Source organism: Molothrus ater, chromosome 1 (genome assembly GCF_012460135.2).
Source record: "Molothrus ater isolate BHLD 08-10-18 breed brown headed cowbird chromosome 1, BPBGC_Mater_1.1, whole genome shotgun sequence".
NCBI classification, from domain to species: domain Eukaryota; kingdom Metazoa; phylum Chordata; class Aves; order Passeriformes; family Icteridae; genus Molothrus; species Molothrus ater.
Genome location: NC_050478.2, coordinates 69,411,298 through 69,436,768, shown reverse-complemented (window position 1 = coordinate 69,436,768; position 25,471 = coordinate 69,411,298). Strand labels below are relative to the sequence as shown.

Below are 25,471 nucleotides of genomic sequence, written 5' to 3'. Positions count from 1 at the left end.
ACCAACTGCAAGACCTAAATTTTTCTGTGCTGTGAAGTTTGCATTTGAACCTGAAGAAACATAAAGAATGGAAACTAGAAACCAAGTTGTAGTAACCCATGTTTTTTGCCTGTGTTATTGCACAGGACTGTGGCATGCGGTCTCGCTGAGAGAGGAGGAAGAGGCTACCAGCATGATGGAAAAATCCTACAAACAGTAGGAAAACTTACAGAATAAAGGCCTTGAATTGAAACATGAAGTTTCAAATCTAAAATACTTGAATATAAGCTATATAGAGCAAGGTAGGGACAATTTCATCTTCAACAGCCACCTAAATTTCTTATGTACAATATTTAAAAATGCTCTCAAGATATTCGTCCCAAATTCCCCATAGAAGAAAGCACCACAGCCTTGCCTGGCAGAAGCACTGAAAAGAGTGTTGTTGCTGTGCTGTTACACATCTGCCTTTTCTGTGTCCCCATCAAAATTGATCTCCAAACCTGCCTGCCTGCCTGCACGCCTGCCTGCCAGGCATTCCGCCCTGGAAGATGACGGTACCTTCATGCTGGCGCTTACCTGGAGAAGCTCATTCTAATTTTCTGCTTATCTGCCAGAGCAGTGTGATCAGACGCGCCATTTGAAAGGTGTATTGGGGTTTCTAAGCCTCATGAAACAAGGCAGAGGTTAACCCAGGCAACCACCAGGCTGTAGTTGAAAATTGGCCTGCCTTCAGAGGATAAAAGAGCAGTGGGAGGGTCTCTTTAGGCAAACAGCTATCTAGTGAATTGCTAAAAAAAAAAAAAACCCAACAAAAAACCCTTGATCTTCAGGGTGCAGAAAGAAGGAGCTTTCTGAACTTGGAGAAGGTTGGTAAACAGGAGGTTGACAGCCAAATGTTGGTGCCCCCCCACATCGAGGGAATGGGGACTGTGTTGCATGGATACGTTCCAGTTGGAGGAGAGCTTTGCTCTGCGGAGATGCTCTTGGGTCAGGTGAAGACAGCAGGATTCTTGCAAACCAGATGGGTAAGTCAGCTCCTCAGAGCTGGATTTCAAATGAAATCTGGGCCCGTTCATTATTGCAGGGTGGAACCAGGAATTTCCATGGCTTTGATCAAAATCCTACAAAAGTAATAGTTGCGGAGATGGCTTGCTTTGAAGTTTTGAATTTGAATTTTGAGAGAATCCAAAATGCAAGCTACAGTAGGCTGAAATTTGTTTCAATAAAAACATTTGGAGAAAAAAATAAATAAAACCCAAACTCTGAACTCTCATGGAAATGAAGAGTTTCTTAAATACTCTTTCAAACTTGATGGAAAATGTACATCATGTTTGGAATCATCTTGGTGAAAAGATGGTAACAGTCTTAAAATGGAAAAACTGTAATATTTTCACAGAAGAGTAGACTGAATTTTACACATTATGTTTTCCCTCTTTTTTTAAAAAATATTTTAATTTCAGCAGAAAAAATACAATACAGACTCTCTTGTGATAATGCAGTGTTTTGAGGAGCAAGATTCGGAATTTTCTCCCTGTTTTCCAGTTTGAAAAAGTGTTGAAAAAGATAAATAAGCTCTCATTCATTCCCTGAACCTTCCTTTGGGAAAATCTTTCAACCTTCCAAACATTTTTTTCTTCCATAAAAATTCTTTTGAGCCAGAATTATAACTTGATATCAATCTCTAGTGCAAATGAAACATAAAATCACTTTGTACAAACACTGGTGATCAGAGACAGCTGACCTTAGCCCTACTCTGTTCCTTCTAGGGATTACTGTATTACTGTAACTGTGGTTATTGAGGAGGTAGGAGAAATATTTTAATGGTAGTCCAGATGTGGTTTGCATCCATGTGTATACATGAAAATATTAAATTTATATGTGTGTGTGTATATATAGGTACTGTGTGTGTGTGTGTGTGTGTGTGCGCGCGCGCGCGTATATAAATTACAGGGATTTGTGTTTTCCACGTTACCGGGAACTCATATTGAGACAGTGACATTTGATTGCATCCTGTGAGATGAATAGTTTACACATAGCTGAAGAACAGAGTCACTATTTAAGCTGTAAAATATTCTGGTTTGCGCCACTTTCATCTTGATAGACGTTAATGTAACTTTCTTTTGCCAAACTGAAGATAAACTGTTTGTCTTGCAGTCTCATTCCAAAATAGAGAAATTACTTAAGTGCCTCACCCCTAAAAGGAACAGTATGTGATGAAATAGAATATGCCTGAACTTATATTTAATTTTGCTGACAAATGTCTTTTGAGTGACTGACTGTTCCTCAGCTTCTTCTCCAGTCCTTTATTTTTATGAGTTTTTTAAAACACTGATCTTTCCACAAACTGGTGACACAATGACATTTCAAGATTGGAATTTGTCAGAACACATTTGATGAAATATATTTAAGTAAAATATGCTGCTTCTTGGATGCCAAAAGATTTTGCAGAGGTGCTGGTGTTGATGAATGGGGAGTTTTATGTATCCCAGGCTGAGGTCTCTGGTTATGTCTGATCTGAAAATTCAATCTCTCTAACTCAGAAATAGATGTTTCAACAAAATTCCACACCCTTCCATTTTAAAATTTCTTGTTTTCATTTCAAGACCATACAAAAAAATTGGAAAACCTGCTCAGTTTTGGAATGGACTTATTCCACTATCACCCAGCCAGCTCTGCTCAATACCTTCTCTCCCACAAATTACTTGTGCCAGGTTTCCAGAAATGGATGTGGGGCTACAGCTATAGGAGTTTTTTTTCCCAGAAGTCACCTGTCATCTCACTGTAGCTTGAGTTTTCACAGACTTCTTTTTTTCCACTGAGTCAGGCCATGAGAGCAGAGCACAAGCTCACTTGCAGCCAGGGCTGTGACTTGGCTGGTTGGCTCCGCGTTGCTGTTCCAGCTGTCCGGGCTGCTTTCAGCAGGGCCACCACTGTGGGTACATTTTTTAAACACAAACAAACAAAAAAAAGTTTACAAATGTTTGTCTTCAAATTCCTGCACAAGGGCAACTTATTTGAAACCCACACCTGGTTGAACAGGGTTAGGCTGTGCCAAAGAAAGCCTCTGTGCTTGTTTCATTTGAAACCAATGGAGGGGAAGATAGTTCGTTAAGTCTGCGGTTTCCAGAAATGTCTCTGATGTGGAGTTTAACTTCTTATGTTTTGAACTCTTGTTTTGTTAAATGAGTGCAATGTTAGTTGTACAGCCTGAATTTTTAATGACTTGTTTCTTGGTTAGAAGATGGAGTCGCATTTTCAACCTTTGAGGCTGTGGTTGGAGATTAGGTAGATAAGTTAAAAGCCTGACCAACTCCCCTAATTAGGTTTTGGTTCTTGCAGTATATGCTGAACTTTACAGGTCATGTTTCCACACACTGAACTCTCAGTCCATTTCCCAACACACCTTGAACTTAGAGTAAAACTTGAAATTTCTTATCAAAAGTATTTTTTCTTTGGATTTCCTGGAAGTCCTGGACTTGACTTGCAGAAAAATACTTTTTTTCTTTTTTCCTTTTCTTTTTCCCAAAATTAATGCATCCTTTGAAATGGTGAATAGTTTTGAAAAGTATCTCTCATGTGAGTCGAAGTAGTAACAGCAAATACCATGTTCTTCTGTGAAAAGAGTAGAAACTTCCATCACACTTCTTCCATAGAGGACATTGTGTTGCCATTCTCAGAAATACACAAGGGGCAAATTTTCCAGGAGGTCATAACCAGCCAACCATATCAGGAATCAAAAGTAAATAGTGCTTGGAGAGGTGGCCTTTGGAGAATGGAGAACTGGTACCTGTCTAACAGACTGTGGGCTCCTGATCCTCCAGGCCATGTGTGAAAATGGGACTTGGGGTGACCAAAGAGCCATAGAAGAATGACCTGCAGACCTTTGGGAGAGGCATCCTTGGGGATGGTCTGTGCAGATGGTTTGACACTGGTAGCTGTAAAATTTAGTCTGGCAGATTGTATGGGTTTTAGCAAGTTTAAACTACCTCGCATGTGTGCTCCACAGCTGGTGGGCAGGAATCAAAGAGGAGCTTATGGGGGATGTCACTGAGATGAATGCAGAACATTAAGGCAAAAACATCCAAGTCCACTTTCTCCAAGTAGGAATTTATCATCGTGCCTAGCTGTTACAGTGGGTGGTCTCTGTACTACTAATATGATGTAGCTGTTAGAAAGGTATTTCCATCTCTCATAATTTTCTAGTGTTTACTTACCCTTGCTGTGACACTGCTATTGACTCTGAAGTTGTAATTATAACTAATAATTCAGTAATCCTGATGATATATTGCAACAAATTGACCAACAATTACACAGAAAACAGTATTGTGGCAGTCAGCAGGGACTGCCTGGCATGAAATAACTTTAATTAGAGCTGACTTATACCTTATCCTGCCTCCAGGGTGCAGCGGATTTTGAGTGCTAAATGCTAACATTTCTATTAATTTATATGATCTTAGGAAATGTCAGTTTGCTAATTGCTCAAATAAAGGAGTCTCTTTTGCAGAAATGGTGTAGTTTACAGAACATGGAGGAAAATCATTTCAGTGACTATTAGCTGTAGCTGAAACCACCAGCATCCTGAGTTGCCAAGATCAATCAATTCTGTAGGGAGGAGAGGAAGCGCTTGCAGAAGTGTCTGGCTCTCCTACAGGCACTAACTTGAAATTTCTTCTTCCTGTATTCAGAAAATATTTTTAAATTCAAAATATGTGTGTAGCAATTTAAATTGGTTACCCAAAGAAGAACTATGCACATGAACTGGAAAGGAAGACCACCCTTCCCCACTCCAGCCTCTGCAAGGATGATGTTTCTATTCTGGTGAAACCTGTGGCATATGTCATTTCTTTTTTCAGTATATTAGTGAGATGCAACATGACAAGTTCTTGGGATTTATAGGCTACTTGTAAGGGATCTTTAAACCACAAATTAGGAAAAGACAGTCCTTATATTCTGTGTCCAACCTCAAAATACATATACATTTGCTTTAAAAAATGTGCAGTTTCCACAAGGGGAAATCACAGATTGCAACAAACACCACAGAAGAGATCATCAGATACCTACCTGTCTGTCATGTGGAGGGCTGCCATTCCAGGTATCCCTGTGCTTTCCTCCACAGCACCTCTAATATAGGCACTACCATAATCCCTGTCTTCCTCTTGAACTGCATTCCCAAATGTAGCTCTCTACAAAACTAGCCCCTCTGTGGTGGCTTCAGGGCAGTGGAAGAAATGCACTCAATTACATACACAAACATAACCATGCAAAGTAAAATGGGCTCAGCTTCTCCCGTACCTTTCTTATCTTGCTTGTTTCCTAAGCTTTGGAACAGGAGCCTTGTTTAAACATAAGTTAGCATAACATGCTAATTTTAAATATGGACCTGTAGGCAGCAGTATAACATAAGTGTTAATGCAATAACTTTGAATGCAGACCTTAGCTGAACCCTAGAGCCCTGGTGGTTCTGCAGTACAAATACAGTCATTCAGGGGTGATCCTTTGCTTGGATAAAATGCTTCCATTCAAAAGTAACGATAGTGTTTGAATTAATTAAGTTATAACTGAAGTTTTTCCATGATGCTATCTTAAAACAATAACCTAGCAGTGGTACCCACAGCCTAATCAAAATCAGGCTTTCTGGTTTTAGGTGATACACAAACACTTCTGTAGACCTGAGGTGAAAAATGTGGAGCATTTGTAAGGGAATTAAAAACCTCAAACTCACCTTCTGAAGTAATCTTGCTACTTAGGAGCAGCTTTTTCAAAGTGTTTATTGTCCCTTTCAACAGTAGCAAAGGGTAAATGATAAATAGAGAGCTGCAAGTCATGGGTAGGGATTTCAGCAAGCCTGAGGTACCAGTGCACACGTCTGCAGCTATTCACACCTATGTAATTCTAGAAACCCAAGCCTGGATACCTCCCTATCTTAAAAAAAAAAAAAAAAAAAAAGGGAATTAATACCACAAAGTCTAACCATGAACAGAGAAATGTGAGTCAGAATACCTTTAGAAAACAATTTTCAAAGGTATATTTTCCCCTCAAATTGTAAATAGGCTGCCTAGGAGAGTTTATTATATGAGGTTAGTTACAGCATTAACTTGACTCTAACAGGTCTGCTTAGCTCTGTTGTTTAGCAAACCCATAGTTAGGCTCCCAAGCCACTGTTGAAAATTGTCTTTAGAGTTGCCCTGAAGCACCTGTACTGTACCTGGGAAAGGAATGCACAAAGGAACAGAGCTGTTAAAAGCAAATACTTACAACAAAATAGGTCTTTTTATGTTAAAAGAAATCATACCCCTTGTGTAGTACGCCTTCAAAATGTTAGAAGCGTTTCTGTCTGAAGCATCCTGTGAAGTGAACAGAAGGTAGAAGGAGAGCTCTTTAAAGGCTCAGGCCCTCTTTGAGCTTTCACTGGTAGAATTGGGGTTTCACTGCTGTCTTGTATAAACTAATTTAATGTCATTTGTTTTGGAAGGACATGTTGTCTCTTGATATTATTGCTCACTGACACTTTTCTTTGTGTACCAGAGAGACAAGAAATCACACCATTTAAAAGAAAGAGGCAGCAAGGATTCTCCCTCTTGCAACAACTCCTCAGCCAAAGGAGTTTCTGTAAATTCTGTTTCACTTCTCCCCTCAGCTTCCCAGCACTGTCCTACAGTTCAGACTGTCACTATCACAACCGGGTTGAGGTGAGATTTTAATTAATCTGGTGGAATCAGGAAGAGGGCTTGAGCATGGCTGCGGTGTAAGATACAATTAAAAGAATTTTTTACTGTGTCTGAACCAAGCTTGAGTTAATCCTGAAGCTAATTTGAGATCAAAAGCACAGAGACTGTTTGAAATCTTATCTGAATCAGATTGCCAGATCATTTAAGGCAAACATTAAATAAGATTGCTTCAGTTACTCCAATCAGTCAATCTTGGTAACTGAGATTGAGTTCTTCAGTTCAGAGGCTGATCAACTACTGTTAGATTCAGGTAATAAATGGGGTAAATTAACTGGCATGTATCCCTTGGTGCTGTGGTGGGGCTTCTGGAAAGAGCTCCTCCACATTTGGACCACACCATGGCTGAGGCACAGCTTGGGTTCACAAGTCTGGGACTATTGTCTCCAGTATACAAAGGGCTCAGAGTCACAGTTTGGGTGTTGACCTACTGTCAGTTTAGGCACAAAAAATTTTTCACCTTTGCAGGGGCACTGCCTTTCTTAGTACACTTAGACCATTAGAAAAAGCAATACTGTATCACTCTGTGAAAATGGACTGGCCATAGGAGATGATCACTGCAATATGAGATAATTATTTAAAATGTTTTAACTGAACCTATAGTACACTGAAGTTCTGGCTGAAATCCAGACAAAATCTGCTCATTTTAAATGTACCTGTGTGTGAGGAGATTGGCTGTTTCACCTGCAGTGGTTTATGTTAGAAGGTAGATAGCTCAGATATCAGATCTCAGGTTATATGCACAGAATTTTGCAGATCTTTTTCCTAGCGGTGCTTTTTTTTTTCTTTTCTCTTTTCATGATTGGTTTTGGCTTGCAGTTCCTGTGGTTTAGAGTTCAGGTTGGGCAGCTGGAACTCAAAACTGGAAATGTGGGGCCAAGTTTCTGGCTTCTGCTTTCCAGTGCCTGCCCCAAGTAAGGTCCCTGGGTACATCCCAGCCTCTCTTCCCAGACTGTAAAATGACTGTCAAAGGGTTTGCCTGCCTCAAAAATGAGTTGAAGCCTCTGATCAACTGCACAGGGAAAAGGGCAAAAGGGCTTTTACTTGTCTCCCTGGTTTTAAGCTGTTTAGGACTTGTAACTCTTAGTTATATCTTTCATTTTGGTCATTCCCTTTCTTTTTTGGAGTAGGAAGAAAGCATAAAGTTGTTAAAAATATTTGTTTGTTTCATAAAAAGACCTGTTGCTCTGAATTACAGATTTTTAGCTCCCAAAACTATAAACTTGTGATTCAAACTAGGACCAGGCATAGGTATCTTCCTTTCCTTGCTATAAATGCAGCTATTTCTGTACCCAAAATGAGACTCAAGGTAAGACCAGCAGATTCCTTGGGCAGGGTCTGAATTCAGATGAAAGGCTGAGGCCCCGAGCCACCAAGTCACCTCCCATGTGAAGGAGGCCAGAGGAATCAATAACATATGTACTTTACAGCATGGCAGTAATAGTGGAATTTTATAGTGGCTTTCAGTTATAGCCTTGAAATTGATTTCTTTACCTTCTGTGTATTAACTATGCATAACACTTGCTGGGAGCAAACCAAGTGATGTGCATTAGATCCCAGTACATCAAACAAGCCCCAGAGTAATGTAGCCACCCATTTATTTTGGCTGCCTATGGTATATGGTAAGCTATGCAGTTCAAATATGCTTGCCTCTCTTTCCACATATACTTCACAAGTTCACAAGACATAGCTTTAATATTATTAGCATATTGTTATTTAAGAAAAAAAAAAGGCAAATTCTTTGGTAAACTTAATAAACATCTGGTTGTGATTGGGGAAGAGATTGCTATTTGAAGTCATTCTGAGAGGTTGATAATTCTTCTCCTGAAACTATCTACAAAATCCCCTCCCTCTCATGCCCCAAGGCCTAAAAATATGTATTTCTTTTCCCCTTTGATATCCTGACACTTTCTCTCAGGAAAGGTCTAGTAGGAAACAATGCTTAAGATCCAAGGGAAAAGTTCTTATCTATTGCCTCAAACTACAGCTTTTACCTGCTTAACACCTGTAGTTTGATTGATAACACTTTACAAGATGAGATAAAGACCCTAAATACCATTAGCAATATTCACACCCTGGCAATCTTTGCTCAGAGAAATGTGCATTAATGTTCTGTTATTACAGTAGTAGTTTCTATTTTCAGCTGCAAGCCAATTTATCGGGGTGTGCAAACTTTGCTGAGGACATGCAGTCCCAGCACAAATATGACCAAGCACATTCTTGTTTCATGATTAGATCTGTATGAAAATGAGGAGGCACTGCCTGCAGTTGCTTTGTGCTGTGAAGCAGCTGTAGACAAACCTGTTGCTGTGACAATGTGAGATAGCAGTTGGGAGATTTGGCACGTAAGCTCAGCCTGAAAATCTTCTCATTCCTGTCTGTGTCTTCTCAGATGTGACGTGCAGCCGGGTGAGATCCCACACGGATTTTCACACCAACCTTCCAACACCTTTGGGAAATGACAGATACTTTAGCAAAAGCACAACCCTGTACTTTGTTCTGCAGTTTTCTTAGTTCACAGCCCCAAATTTTGGAATGTCATGCTGGCTCAGAGATCCTGGTTTTCTCTGATCTAGCTTTTTGTGTTGTTACTGTTTGTTTTCACAAAATGAGTGTATGCTGCTCTGTAGTGGTGTACATGAATTCTCCCAGTTGCCAGGTAGAACAGCAGAGGTTCAAACTAATAAAAAGAAGCAAAGGAAAAAAGGGAAGGAAAATCAGAAAGCAGGATCATCTTAATGTCCCTTGGAGCAGCAGTAGGAAAAGAAAATTTCATCCTGGTGGATCTGGAAGAGAGGGATAGTTCAACACTATGGGACATCCAGAAGTTGAGGGCTATCACTTGGACTGCTGGCATTTAAGGGCAGACCTGCCAGATGAGGCTTAATAGCACTTACACCTACCAGCCTACAGGACAAGACGAGGAAGGATTAGTTCCAGGTCCTCTGAGCATGCCAGGTTTGTCTATATTTAGTCTTCTTCCAAGGTATTGCTGATCTCTGTGCCTCCATAGTGTCAAATCCCACCCTGCCAAAAATCTTTTCAGCCACTGGGGTTTTCTGTAGAAGGACACATCACCCTGATCAGCTCCTGCATTTAGGTTATTAAATAAACAAGTATTCCTACTCATTCCAGGTAAAATGGCAGGTGCCAGCTGGCTGGAGTTCTGTCCGTGGAAGAAGGAAGAGTCCACCCCTCTTTGCATCACAAAAAAAAAAAAAACAAAAAAAACCTTCAGGGGTTACAAAGACAGAGAATGTTTGTAAAGCTCTTCCTGATCACTAGTTCTGTAGGGAAGTGTTTTAAGACTTTTTTTTGGTGTGTGATAATTCTAAATAATAACATCGATGATCTTAGTAAATGACAGAAAGTGATGCCTTAAATACCTGTTCAAAAAGCAACTGTATTACGATCTCATCAGCAGGATAGTTGTGCTTTCTAATTGTTCACTTCCATTGCAGAGAGTTGCTAATTAAAGATGTCATGTAGACCCACACAGGAAGGAAAGAATTTCACAAAATATCCTGTTTCCCACCCATCGGATGGGAATAGAGTGGGGGGTGAGAGAATGAATCAAAGGATGAGCACAAGAATATAAAGTTAAAGCTGCAATAGTGACAATAAGGGTTTGTTCTTTTCCACAGGAGCCTGTCCCAAGAAAGGATTCCTGATGGGACATTTCCTGTTCACATTGCTGTCTTTCTCATGAGAATCCACTCTCAGACCCCATGCCTCCTCGTGGACTCTGACAGATGGTGGCATCCAAGTGGACCCTGACTGAGCAGAGTAAGGGAGAGTCAGTGACATGAGACAATACTGGTGCTGCTGGAGTGTGAGGCATAATCCACAGCCAACACTCCTGTTACAAGAACTGCAAAAAGAATAAAAAATACCTATGTGATTGCTTGTGGCCACTCCAAATGAAAACGTTGCAACAGATCTCAAGAATGCAAAGATGCTTCAAGAGATTTATTGCAATTTGCTTAATGCATGATAAATTATACCTATGGGGTCCTGTTCCTGCAAAAAGATTTCTTGGGAAGTGTTAAGCATATCTGATGCTTATCAAGAATGCTCAGGAATAATCAAATATATTTGATACTGTGTATAATTGCCCTTGGAATAGATTTTCTGCCAGTGGCCCTTTTGGTCTAAATTCCTACTCCCATCTGTCTTGAGGGTTTAAGAAAGCAATATTTGCTAAGTAGATATGCTAAGGATGCTGTTCAGCTGTGCACTGGCATGCTGTGCCTATGTAGTGTCACTCTGCACCTCTTCTTGAGAAACTGGAACTTTCCATTTGTAATTCATGCATTCTGGCCCTAGAAACCTCTGTCATTAACTTGGTACCTCTTGTAGAGGCCAGAAGAAACCTATCCAGACAACACCTGACCTATGGAAAACATTGAAGATTTTTTTTTTAACTGTTGGGTGGCCTCTGGGAAAGGGAATGAAAAAAAAAAAAAAACCAAACAAAAAAAAAAAAAAAAAAAAAAAAAAACAAAAAAAAACCCAAAAAAAACCAAAACCACAACTAAACAAAAAACCCAAAACCCAAACCAACCCAGACTTATTAACCAGATATCTAACTCCAAGTTTCAGAAGTTCAATAGACACCAATATGTGGAGAATATAACTGAGGCATAAAACCACTACAGAAAGCATGTGAGGCAGAAATAACAGTGAAATTTGATAGGTCTGATATAAAATCTAAGATGAATTTCCCTACTCAACAGGACTCTGTTGGTTCTATAGAATTAATCTAAAAGCCACTGAAAAAAAGCATTACTTTTTCCCCTAAAACAAAATTTCCACTTTTTGAAAGTACTTTTATTCCTTATAAGTTGGCAGAAACTTTAAGAAGAATTGATAAGAGAATGGCAGTGCTGTTCTTTAGACTGAGGTACCCTTGTCAAGTCATGGTGATGTCTGCCTGGCTGAGTGCAGCCAGTGAACCCTGTGGGTACCACATGAATAATAAATGCAAAGCCAGAGTCCTGTCCTGACAGAGAACACAGTCAGTGTTGCTGTGGAAAAAGCCTGAGACACAACCTTGGAATATTTGCTGGAAAATTTAATGTATCAAGGGGTTTATGAATTACTAATCTTAGTTTATACCATTATTGGATAATTAATGCAGATGGTGGAAAATTGTGAGAGGGTGGATTTTTGAAAACATCATCACATGCTCAAGTTTCCAGTTTTGTCCCTAGTGACACTGTCCAGAAAGCTGTGGCCTTGACAGGAGCGAAGGCTTGGCCATGCACTTCTATTTTGAATTTTCTTTAAATTTTTGGGCCTCTAGTGGTCTGTTTGGAAGGAGTTAGTAAGGGCTATAAAATAAAGATTTTCTTTGGAATACAAAAAAAAATAATCAAAGGCAATGTAGAACACAAACTTCCACAATTTTCTGTGGACCTGAGGTATTTGATATGTTCATTGCAGAGTTGCAGCAACACAGTTTAGCTGGTTTAAATACACTTAAATGCTCTCTATTACATCTGAAAGAACAATGCCAGAAGAAGTAAAATGGAGAGAGCTTTTTTTTTAGTAATTCCTCATCCAGAATGATGAATTGATGAATTCCTCATCCAGAATGAGAATAACTCTCCTACCACTGTTATTCAGGAATAGCTGTACACCCTATCAGTGATAGCACCCACTGGAGACAAACCTGCACTGCCTGACACCAAAAGGAATATCATACATTTCCTTATCATATCTGTGAATTGCCCATCAAGATCATCTCAAAAGGGAAGAGAAATTGCCTATGGGTTGTGAGAGATGACAGCAAGCATTACTAAAGGCAAGTCCAAGGGATTATGTGCCTCACTGAAAAAAGTTCACACTTGTAGTCTTGTATTTGAGTATTTTCAGTTCCAAATCCTACTCAGGAAAGGTGGTTTAATTTGTGGTTTGTTTTTTCTTTTTCTTTTCCTTTTCCTTTTGACTAATTGTTACTTTTTACCTGAAATCACTGTTTATATCACTCAGTAGTTTATCACCAAGAACACCTGTGTGGGAACTGGAGGTGATAAGGAAATTTTCAATATATCACTGTTTTCTATTAGCAAGGTGTGAGCATGTATAGAAGTTGCTATCTGTCTCCTATTTAAGTTAGATAAGGGAATTATGAAGTGGGGTGTGTCTTACCCATGGTTAATTTGTAAAATCCCACCTGAAGAGATAAACACTAGGAAGCTGTAAATTAAATGCAAAAACAATGTCTCAAAAATGTTCACTAAGGGATTTTATCATTCAGGTTTGTTCCAGGGCAAATCTTGTATTATTTTCTTATTTCTATAAAACTTGTTAACAGCCATGCCACAGAGAGGTATTCACTTACATCACACTTGGGAATTGTGTTTGGGCAGCTTCTGGGTGTTATACTGGATGAGTTGCAAGGTATATGGTTGAATACAAATATAGGGAGAATCCTTAATATAAGAGTTAGTCTTTATATTAAAGTTGCTTGGGGCAAACAAATTTTGAGGGGCTGTGCTGAGCAAATATGAGGGTTCATCTCTGTAACTTCACTGGAAGTAGAGAGGAAAGAGGATTTGTCCATGGAAAATACTTATTTGAAAACATTCTGAGCTGAGAAGGACACAAAGAATGAAGGATGGACTTTGTGGACAGCACTGGCCTGGGAATCAGGATACCTGTCATGTGTTTGCACATCTTTTTCTTTCCCTCACAGATAGAAAGTGCCTAAATAGTGCTGGATTCAGAAGCCTCAGTTCTTTTGTGGGTCTGTTAATTTCCTTCTTGTTTTTGAGTTCCCTGATAGAATACCAATGCCAACAAGCTTCTCACTTCCTTTAGACTGAAGGCTTCTAAACTGCTCTTGCCCTGTGCATATTCCTGTGACAGTGTAAGATTGATCTGCCTTACTCAGACTGATGCAGTTGAGTGCCTGTAGTCAATCCTTCACAGAGCTGAAAATCACAGAAACACTGTTGCCTAACCTGAGGCATTCTCCTACCTCCATGTTTAGTATGCAAATATGGAGTCTGGCTTTTCGATCTGTTGAGTGCCTAAAGCATCTTACCTCTCTTTGAAGAGTGGATTTGGCTTATCTTACTTTTTTGAAACTTCTCAAATATCTGCTTTTCTCCAGCATACGAGACAAGAATTCTCAAGGGCATGATGCAGACCTCCTAGTGTGCTAGCCCATCACTAGCTGGGCTTGGAAAACCTTGCCAGTCTTGTTCTGCACTGGTCAAGATTTATCACTGTAACTACACAGAGACTAGACAGAAGTCATGTTTCCTGTGACATGAAACAACCAGGAGGCTTTTGTCTAGCCCAGAGATCTTGACTCTGCTTCACTGATCAGCTCTATGTCAAAAAAGCCATCCTGCTGCTTTTTAAGGTTCTTCTCACAGCTCCCTTTGCTTCCAGTGTGACTCCCTGTCTTCTGGTACCAGGACTGACGAGTCTCCCTGGGTGAGCTTAGCTCTCTCTGCCCATGCCAGACAGGCTCCATTGCTAGCAGCTGCTTTGCTACATGAAGGGACTTAAGTGTTGCTTCCACTGAGCTGAAAAGACTGGACTTGGCAAGTTCCTTGGCTTAATGAGGTCTGCAAAGTGTCTTTGAATCCAAGACTCCCATGATGGTAATTGTTAGCACTTTTCAACAGAGCAGTCTTTATATGGAGTAAAATATTCAAAAGTGCTTAAGTGAAGGTCAATAAGACCTAGCTATTAAAATAAATAAATAAATAAACCCCGGACCCATAATTAACAGATGTTTGTGGTCCTGCAATAAGTGAAAATATTTTAACAGCGCTTTGGTAGAAACCAAATGCTGAAGTAACCCTTTGGTTAAAAAGCAGCATAACTGTGTAGCCTGGCAGGAAAGGCTCCTTCACTGAGAATAAAGAAGCCTCTGGGTTTGGGGAACAGCTTACTACACAGACAGACCAAAACAGAGCCAAAAGGAGGGTGCTTGGAAGAGCTTCCACCTGCAGAGCTGTACCTTGGGGGAGCATCTTGTCTGCAGCAGGACAACCTGCTGCTTTTGAGGCAGCTGGTTCAGGCAGTGACACCTCACCTCATTTCCCTGGGAGCTGCTTCCATGTCTGGGGCACCACAAAACAGGCAGCACAGAGAAAAGGTGCACAGCAGACTGGCTGCAGGGAAAGCCACAGCCTGGTGGTCCCCCTTAAGCTGAGGGATGATAAGTGGCATCTCCAGGGAATGGACATGGCAGCTTCAAAGACCTTGGAAACCAAAGAATTTGTCTCTTGCATACTGGTTACTGAATCGGAATGGGGAGAACACTGTTTCTTCCTTTATGAAATTTAGCCTTTTAATTTCCTTTGCTTTTACTATGTGTGTCCAAAAAACGAAGTGTTTCATTTTGGGGGTCAGAAGGAGTTTTTCAGTGCACGTGAGGCTGTCCTCTTTTCATTTCATGGAAAAAATTAAGAGCAGGGGAGAAAGGGAAGTTGCATCTGTTTAATGCAAGCTTCCAAAATATTTTGAATTCAGCAGTCACAGTGAAAATAAATGCAATTATTCACACAGCTCTACTCACTTTGCACACAGAAGCAGGGAGATGATTCACAACTAAAGATTCTTTTTTTTTTTTTTTTTAGCATTCATTTACACAGTGAAGTAGCAATATTGAGCATGGGAATATGTGTTTTGGATTCAAGACCTGGGTATGTGAGCATATATGATGGAAATGGAGTCAAAATCCTGCTTAGATTTGAGTTCCTCTTCCTGGTAAAGCCTGCAGCTTGTGCAGTCTATCTGATTGTTACTTGCTTTAGTAGTAATAACGTGGTGCAGGCTGGAATATAAGCTTTTCACAATAAACCTCAGCTCTACTAATCTGGCTAGCTTTGACCCAAGTATTAGACTGCTTTCTCCTGCAGGCTGTGGAGATATGGTGCAAAATGAGAGAATCATTTGCCTTTACGTTGAGCAAATGAAACCCAATTTATGGCAACAAAAACTTTGGAGGCTAACTTGCTGTCTCATTTATCCTTCTAAACGTAAATGAAAATCACATGTAAAATTTTATTAATAAAACAACTGTCACTTTTGGTTATTTTAAGCCTGAACTCTGCCAAATGCAAATACAATAAATAATTTTAGAGAGAAAACCGGGTAAGCCAGCCCAAAATCTGCTTTTGTATTTTTTATAGAGATGCCAAGACTGTTTGATCAGCATGGGAGAGCAATTTGTTGACTCATGAACCTAGCTCTCTCTGATTACTGCTTACATAGCACTTTGGAAAGGTTGGCCAAATACCTTCAAGTCAAGTACCTTGTTATTATGAACATGAGTGCCAGTAACAAAGAAAAAATAGCCTACATGTCATTGAATAATAAATCATGGAGGCAAATAAATGGCTTTTCTAAGAAATGCTCTGTTTACATTTTGTCACGTGATGTGGCTTTGCTTATGTTCGTGGATGTGATAACACTTGAAAGAATACTTCCTTTTCACTGCAGCATCTTGGCATCAATCATCTCAGGGCAACTGCAAATTCTGGGATCTGTTTGCAATCAGGGAAACGAAGCAACAAGGGGGATTTAGTGGTAAGACCAATTGTGAGTGCTGGAGCTGTGTGGGTAAATGTAGCTGGCCATGCTCAGCAGTCACAAACTACCTCCCTCACACGAGCCTTTGGCATAATTACTCATGCAGAACAGGTATTCATCCTCTCCAAGCACCACATAAATGAGGCCATGGTAAAGTTATGCAAAGGAAATATGTATCCAATCTGATAAGAAGTCCCTAATAATTGCTGGTATTTTCCATAATATTAGTTTAGGGCTAGAGCCACAAAAAAGGTTTAGGCATGTAAGCTCTGCCTAACTGCCTCATAGGCATTTGTGGCCAATATTTAGATCCTCAAAACCCTTGTTCAGCTACTGCCTAACCCTAGAGGCGTCTGAAGTCTGCAAGTGCCTATGCTCCTGCCAGTAAAATTCCCGAGGTGCCCAAAGGTCTGCTCCTGGGCATGCCTGGGACTGCCTCTGGTTTTTCTTTCTTCTTTTTTTCTTTTTTTTCTTCTCTTCCCTTCCTGAGCTCAGTAAGTAGATACTCAGCTTGTTTAACCCCTGATGACATCCACCAATGGGAGTTCTGACAACTATCCTTTGAGAAGCCCCAATAGTCCCTTGGCCACAAAAAAAGCCCCAACAAAAAAAAAACCACAACCCCAAAAGTAGTAGAGCTGCTGGAAATAGTAGTTCAACCTCAGTCTAAGCTCTCCACAGTGACAGGACACCTGACATCAGGTCCTTTCTCTGACAGAGAGGGGACACTTCCCCTTACTGCTGTGCTCCAAGCTAAAGGCAAGGATTTTTATCTCTCTAGGGCATCATGAGGGTTTTCCCAGATGAGGCTGAGGCTCTTTTGCAGGGTGCAGACCTGCCTCTCTTGGCTGTGCAAGGGATGTCCCTGGAGCTCTGCCCCAGCTGGCAAGTGTCCCTGTGCCCTGCTGTCCAGCCAGCAGTTCTGTTTCCCTGTCCCAGTTAACACCCTGGGGTGCCAGGCACACTGCCAGCTTCAGCAGGGAGGGCCTGGGAGCCCTGCAGCTTTCTGCCTCCAGCCTGGTGATCCAGGAATTTGGCAGGAATCTCAGGCTGTGCTTCCAATGGCCAAACCAGCCAAGAAGGGGGGGCCCTACTCCCTCACCCCACAGTCACGAGCCCTGCCCTCTCTTGTGGCTGTTCTGGCATCACTGGCCTCTGCTGAGGCAATCCAACTTCCTAAAATGCCCAAAAGGTTCCCCCCAACACCCTTGGCAGGTGTAGCCTTCTGCAGGTTTAGTGAGTTATGTCATCCCATGAAGGGATCCAGCCACCCCCAGAGCTGGCTGGGAGAAAGCCTTGTGAGCAGCCCTGCTGGTGGGGATGAGCTGGTGCCAGTTGCAGGAAAGGCTTTCTTCAGGCATCCCAGAAAACTAAGAAGCCTAACCTTTTTTCTTTCTTTTTCAGAGAAGAAGTTCATTGTCTGAACTGCAAAATCAGCCTGTGACCATCTTGCACAGGAGCTCATGTTCTCAAGAAGTGGCTAACGTGAGTACCCTACACCAAAAGAAGGTGGAAACCAACATCAGACAGCTACTTTTTTGCCAGCAAGATACTTCTTCTAGTGTCTTTTTAACTGTTTTCAGATAAATCATATGAAAGCAGGTGTGGAAATGTGCTCCAGAGTAATAAGAGTCAGGTGAATGGGATGGAGGTGTTTACCCCTTATGCTTCTCACCCTATCAAATGAGATCTTGGAGTTCAGCAATAAAGCAAATGCCCCATGGAGCAGGTAGGAGAGTCAGCAGAAGGAAGGTGAGATAAAAAGTCAGAATATAGCTGGGGTTAGGAGGGAGAAGGACGAGCTCATGGCTTTCCTGGTGTTTGCTGGATTTAGCATCTCACTGCTTCATAGTAAGTGGCCACCTCCACTTCCTCAGTTAAAAAAAAGCTAGAGAATCGCAAAGAAATTTTATTTATGTCCTTCCTCTTGGGCTTTTAGGAAGGACACCTCAGCCTGGGTGTAGCTGGGCACCAGCATTTAACAGGCCCAGATGGAGTGCAAATGACTCAGGTATGGAGCTGTGATTTGCCTTTCTCAACGTGCTAGGACTCTTTTGGATTCAAGTTCTTGTGCACAGGTAGGTGGCTACATAATTTCAAATCTGTCACTGATCCATCTTTTATTTTGTTGAAGAAGCAGCAGAAGAAATTTTTCTGTGTCCATCCAGACTTGGATGAATTGTGTGCATGCACACACACACACACACACACACACACATACACACATACATACTTGCCTGTACAGTTTCCAGTTCTCGGATGTGTTCTTTGACCATGGTTGTACTGGTAGCAGCAGGAGATGAATCCACAACTTTCCAACAGACAGCCCAATACATAGCAGAGGTTATGTTTGGACCAGAGGGTGGGTGGGCACTGGAACAGGCTTCCCAGGGCAGTGGTCACAGCACCAGCCTGAGAGAGTTCATTTGGACAATGAACATGATCCAACTCAGGATCATGATCCAACTCAGGTTATTGTAGGATTCTAAGGAACTGGGGCAGTTGGCTGGGATGGCTGGTGAGGTTTGACATTGAGAGCAGTGTTAAATGCACATGATGCAAGTTTGAGAAGGAGAAGACTTGCACTTCACATCTGCTGGTGGCTCCTTTGTTTAGTGCTAGTTCAACTATGTGGCATCTCTTATTTGGTCTCAAAAATAAATATTTTATTTCTTTGGCTTTTCAATATGTGGTCACTTCATATAAATATGATGACTTGGTAGATACACTAGAGAACAGCAGGATAATGCTCCCAACTTCTTTTCTGTCACGTGTATGTTTATCTTTTCTGTCAATGTTGAGTACTGTACATACTGAGCTGTACATATTGAGCCCTTCTGCATATCTGTGAATTCTTACAGCACCAAAGGCAGAGTCCCAACCACCTGGTTGTATATCACCAGGGGCTTCCTGGTGATATAGAATTGCAGAGTATTATTAACCAGCAGTGTGTTATATCCAGTAAGAAAACAAAAAAAAAAAAAACCAACCCACCCCCCCCTCAAAAAAAACAACAAACCAAACCAAAAAAAAAAAAAAACAACAACAACCAAAAAAGGTTTGCTGTTTAAGTGTCTGCTCCTTCCAGCTTCTACCATGTGGTGGGCTTAAAATACCTGGGATGCTTTTGCTCTGCTTTCTCCATATCTCACCCAGTTTCAAGCATGGTGTAAACCATGTTTTTTCTCAATTAAAGAATTAAATGCAGATTAAATAAATAGTGTTGTCAGCTTCTGCTGTCTTAAAACAGTTTGAATTTGAGACATGTATTATAGGAGGTGTCTGGTCTTCCTGCTCTCTCTCCTGCTCTCAGCTTTGCTACTTGGTCTGTGAGAAACTGTGTCCTCCTGGTAGTGCCATATTAGAAAGGAGGGGTGAGTGTTTCCTGTCTAGTGGAGCTATCATCAAGTTTCAGTCCAAATAAAGCTGAAAGAGTCTGCAGATTGGGAGGCTTTTCTGGTGAGATTTGCTCTGTACATTTGTTTTTATAGTACTATAGTTGCCAATCAAAGAAGCAAGCAAGTCACTGCTTAATCCAATGCAGACTAAACAGCAAGGGGACTGGTTATGGGAATTTGCTTACAAAGAGATTTCCTGTTCTGTTTGGAGGTCAGTCCCAGTAAAAATAAGATAGTAGATGCATTTACTTGGTCCCTCAATATATAAGTGTACAAGTAATCATCCCAGGTTAGCATGTGAAAAACATGGGCAGGGATCTGAAAAGTACCATCAGAGAGAGGCTTTTTCTTGATCGTATTGAGGGGGGACCCTTTCAAACTAACAAATGCCTTAGTATTGTCTTGGTTGCCTTAGTTTTCAGACCATTACAAGGGTGTAGATCCTTGAAAGACAAATTACAGCAGGTTATTCTTTTGCAGGTTAATCATACTGACAAGTTTCTCTCTTAGGGATGAACTAAACTGTTAACATGTTTTACAACCTCATTTTCTTTTGGTTATCCTGAATTTTCATGTAAATGAGGGAGTAGTCACAAAAATCCAGTCTCTAGGCATAATTTTAGAAATTAGTTAGAATATCAGATTGCTTCATCTGATGCAATCACACTCTTCCAAATGGGAATACTAGAGTAAGTTTGTCATTTGTATTGCCTTGGGGAACTCCAGGATGTTTTATGTAATCACACTGCCATACTATGGTGAAGTTAGAAAGATGCTGAGGTCAAATTCACAAACTTAGGACACCCCTGGGCAGCAGTGCCCAGTTCATAAAGAAGCACAGCCTGGGAACTTTTTCCATGAGGCAGTGAGAGTTTGTCCCTACCATTGCCTTCAGAAGAACTGAAGCTGCTTTTCCAAAGGGGCTTTAAATGAATATCCTCATTCTTCCTATACTGCATAATACAAGTTATACAAGAAGGAAGCTTCAAGGATGCTCAGATTGCATTTTTGCTTGGAAAATTCCTCATTGGAAAATTAACCAGTGACAATTTCTATGCAAGTTAGCTGGTGCACTGGGAGGGGCTATGGCTGTCCATTAGTATGGCTCATGAGTGATATAGTTGTTTGGTTTACTCACTCATAGGCCTTCCCATTTCTTCTGAGGAAGGGAGCAAAGATGGGCTTTTTCACACCTGCTCCTGGGTATGATAGTCCAGATGGGAATAGCGCAGGCAAGAGCTACATATTAAGGGCTGGACAAAGAATAGAGCTGCAGTTCTTAGTGACTTGAGGTGTTGGTACCTGCAGTTACTCCTGGCTATGAATTAACATAGAGGAAGGAGTTCACAGCAGTGGTCAGTAATGTCATAAGAACTACAATTACAGCCACTTCCCTATCAAAGCCCTTTTACTCTTCCTCTCATTTAGAAACAAATGTACCAGCAAGCATTTTTGAATTACTAGAGTCCAGTCATAGTTCATCTAAGCCTACATCACAGGAGAACCTTTCTTTTTAGATGTGCTACAGGCATGAGCATGGCCCCTGCCAGTCCAGTCTGTTTCTGGCTGCTCTCTGTCCTTTTTGTTATGAAGCCCCATGAATTTTCCTTGTGTTGAGTAATGTTTTTTGGCCCTGCCCCCCTATATATCCCTCTCTTAGCAGATGTTCTATATTCATTTTTCATGTATATGCTATAAATTTCCTCCTACTCTTCTGACTAACTTTTGGTTTTTAAGCCAACAGAATCACCCTTATGCTTGCCATGGTTTTGTTCCCTTAAATGTCTATTTGCTTTCAGAAGTGTACAGACACCTGTTTTTATCTCTGATGCATTTCCAGCCTTCACTTCCATATATCCAAATGGAAATGTTTGTTGAAAATCTGTAGTTTAGTTCTTAAGATACAGACTATTGATGAACAAATGCAGCTTACTCCAGTAAATTTAGTTGTTGCCTGTTGTGACACTACAATTCCTTTCACATTTTGAGATCCCTTCAATATTTCAAGATTTGTGCATTTAGGCTTAAGCTGAAGTCTGTGAGGATTCTTCTTTAAGGGTGAGGTGTGTGATGCTTGTAGTAGCTAATTTCTTTTCCAAATATGTTTATTGTTTTGCAACCTTGGCCAAAATCTTCATCTGTACTTGTGTGTATACCAAATTGTCAAGCACATGAGCTATATGTTATTATACTCACTGTTTCTGTGAGTCTCCTGGTGTAATGTTAAATCATGTGATACTTGTGTTGTGCTCATCTGCACTTTGTCTTAATAGTGACATGGATGGCAAAGCCAAACAAGAGCAATACAAGAAGGTGTCCTAGTTTGACAGTGAGGTTTGTGCTGCATTTCTTTAGCTGGCAGATTGAATCTTAATATCAGATTTTGCTCATATCAATTATCTTTGCTTATTTATGTTGATTTGGTCAGTAAGTGTCAATTTCTCCAGTTATTTGCTTTACTAAATCTTCCATTTCTTTATTTGGATATGAAATACAGTGCTTCATCATTCTGAGTGTTAATCTTGTTGTCTAAATCAATCCCTCCCTATGACATTGATCCTGAAAGCATTCTGCAGATCTCATAATCTCATTCATCCTTACTTGGAGTGCCCTCATATGAGAACAATTACAGTTTTAGCCAAACACACAATGCTGTCATGTGGAAAGAGCTGTGACATATCAATATTGATTGCTGGTGGTGATTCTAATTGTACTAACTCCAATTTGTTAGTGTTTTCTGTTTGAAATTACTGCACTTATGTTTGGTGAACCAGCTTGTTGCTATTAGCTTCCTTGGTGCTTCTTGGGTTGGCTGGCATTTTTTTGAAGTTAGAACTTCAATTTTTCCACATGTCAGTTAGAATAATTTCCCATTTCCTCTATAAACTTAGATCCTGTAAAGTTGATTCAGATTTCCCTCTATATCATAGGTTGGCTAATCTGATTGGTAGCAATTCTGCCCAGGGATTTCCATGCATGGATGCTATTGTTTGGCAGCATTTGTCTTCCAGTTGGGAAGCAAGACACCTGCCCCACTTCCAGCAGTTTTCCTAAATTCTGAGTCCACCCAGAGTAGCTTGAAGCCCAAGAGTAGGCAAAAATGCAAATTGCCCAGAGACATGCCAGGACCTGCACTTAACTCTGAGCTGAGAAAATAGAGGCACCACTCCTTCTGCCTCTTCCACAGGTGGGGAAGGCAAACACAAAGGCCATGGGAGACACCTGCCCCACAGGGAAGGGAGAGGGGAGGTTTCTGAGGGGACATTTGAGGGCTCTTAACAGAGCCCAGTCCTAGTCAACTCTTTGAAACAAGAGCTGGCAGAGGTGTCACCCCCTCCCCAGGAACAGTGCAGTCTCCCCAAGTGCCACACATCTCACAGAGTGCTCCTTCCTTTAGTCCTCAATCTTTCCTCTTCTCTTCTATGGACTCTGTTAGTGTGCACATTAAAATGGGCTGCTTTTGTTTAGGTTAGTTCTCCCTCACTGCACAAAGTTGAATTTTGTCCTAAGTAAAATACAGTTCTATGTAAACTAACAATAAAACTGCAAACTCTGGACTCATTCTTTCCTCAAGTGGCACAGTCTCTAGGTCTTTACTAAATTTATTGCACTCTATTCCATAAAGAACATTTTTTACTTTCAATTTTTTGTGTGCTTAAAGCAGGAAAATATTTCATGTGATGTTTGGAAGCAAGAGTAGCTATGCAATCTTTCATAAAAAAATCTCTTTTGACAATCTCCATAAGCTTTCTAATATATTTACTTTAAAATTATTTTAGATTCATTATATGTTTGCCACAAATTAAAGCTGATGCAGATCATGTGTTGAATTAAGTACTTGATCTCCCCCAGAAATTCAGTTACTTTTTACTCACTGGCCTGTCCAAACAATGAATTAGTTTCTTTGTTATCTGGATAAAAATGGCCAGCGAGAATGTGTTTTATCTTATTCTTTTGAAGTACTTTCTTAAAAGCTTACATTTCACTCTGAGGAGCTTTTTTTAAACTGGTAAAAATCTGAATGTAATTATGGAATTTTAAAAGATTTTAGTATTATCACTATTGTAGATTTTGTAACACACAGAACCAGAAACCTCAGTAAAACTCTGAAGTTAGGGGAATATTAAAAACCAACGTGTTCTTTTGCATGTAATTTTGCGCCATTCCCTGAAATAAATCACAGTAAAAAGTGTCAAAAAGTATAGCTTTGGCTACTAAAGAATGTTAGTGAATGCTCATATTAAAAGTTTGGTTCTGTTGATCAGAGTTTGAGTTATACAGAAAAACATGAGAGAGAGTTATGCAGAGAAACAGATATGTATGCAGAAATAAATAAAATTAACATTGTTGTTTAAATATGATTATAGAAAGTCAGACTTGTGAACATGAATTCTGGTAATTTTCAGTCTTCTGGAGTGGGAAGATTCAATAACAGCAAAATAGATGTTTTAAATATTACCTATGTCTAAGTATTGAAAAAATGTGCCATGAAATGTGCCACACTGTCATTATCATAATGCCATAAGTGAGCTGCCTCTCAACAAAGAAATATTTTGTGATGTACTGTGTATCCTAATGTGCAGACAATGCAAATGACAAATAGGAGTTAATGAAATATGGATGTTGTCCTAGAACAATATAGGATGCTAAAGCACAACAGATTTTGGAACAGCTGTCCTGTGACACAGAAGTCATGAAATGAGACTGAGGGCTTTTTCTGGTTTAGCTCAACCAAGTTTCAAAAATTTCTCACTGTATTGCCAGAATATGTTCTACTACGTATTTCTTGGTGAACTTTGTACATGTATGACCCCCAATCCTGCCAAGATGTTCTGAGACCTGCGTTATCTTCCACCTGAAAAGGGACAGTAAAAGGTTGTTTCTCAACTTTTAAAGGGAAGAAATTAAAGGTATGTAAAATAACAAGAGATAGAAAGAATTTAAATCTAGTTCTCCTGTTTGGTCCTTCATAACAGGAGGCTTAGAGAACACAGCCATGAACGGCAACAAGTTTGAACAGCTAGAAGACTTGTGTTGCTCTTTTAAAGAAAACACCAAAGCTACATTTTGAAAATACAGCCCTATTAGGTTGTCTTACCATTGAACTGTGAGACAGAGCAGTCAGTGTACTCCTAGAGATGGTCACACCACTTAAAACCAAAATTAATGGGTTGGATATGTTATGAGTCAGACATTATCTGATGAATTGTTTGGATGGTGGAAAGGGCTTTGGCAACAATTTCTTTGAAGAAAGCCCCTGATCATTATGGATAAACCTGCTGGAGAGAGGTAGCTGGGAAGAAAGAGATGTGTGAGGCTTACCTCAACAGCCCCTCATCAGCCGGGGTAGTCTGGGACGATAAATGGGCTAAAGCTGGGCATATCCTATCAGTTGCTGGGTGTGTCTGCCTCCACCTGCTTGTAAGTTGGCCACATATGCTGGAGGTGCATCAGGGGGCAATCCAAGTGTTCAGGGTCCCAGAAACCCTCACCAAACTTACCAGTGAGACTGCCCAAAGAGCCCAGTGTGGTTCATGTTTCAGCTCATGGGGTGGTAGGAAGCTTCTCTGAGAAAGTACAGATCATTGTGGTAGAAAAAGGGGACAACTTTGCCTGCAGCAGCTTGTTCTGACTTCACAAGTCTTTGGGTCCTCTTTCCTCCCACTCAACCATCAGAAATGGTGTGCCTGAATCCCCCTAACTGCATTGTGGTGGAAGTTCCCAGAAGGTGCATTTTGCAACATTTGTGGTTCCTCCATAGACCTTAGTCCTTCCATGGAAAGAGCTCAGGCAGTCCAGCATTTGGAGTGC

General features: G+C 40.6%; 1 long non-coding RNA gene across 1 annotated transcript in view; it reads left to right on the top strand.

Annotated features, from left to right (window-relative positions):
- LOC118698892 (uncharacterized) overlaps positions 1–17,784 on the top strand; it is a 67,507-nt gene extending 49,723 nt beyond the window's left edge. The window contains exons 6-7 of the long non-coding RNA XR_004981967.2: positions 10,349–10,490; positions 17,667–17,784. This is a non-coding gene — a long non-coding RNA (uncharacterized LOC118698892). The remainder of the gene's footprint in view (positions 1–10,348; positions 10,491–17,666) is intronic.
- Positions 17,785–25,471: the final 7,687 nt, after the last annotated feature.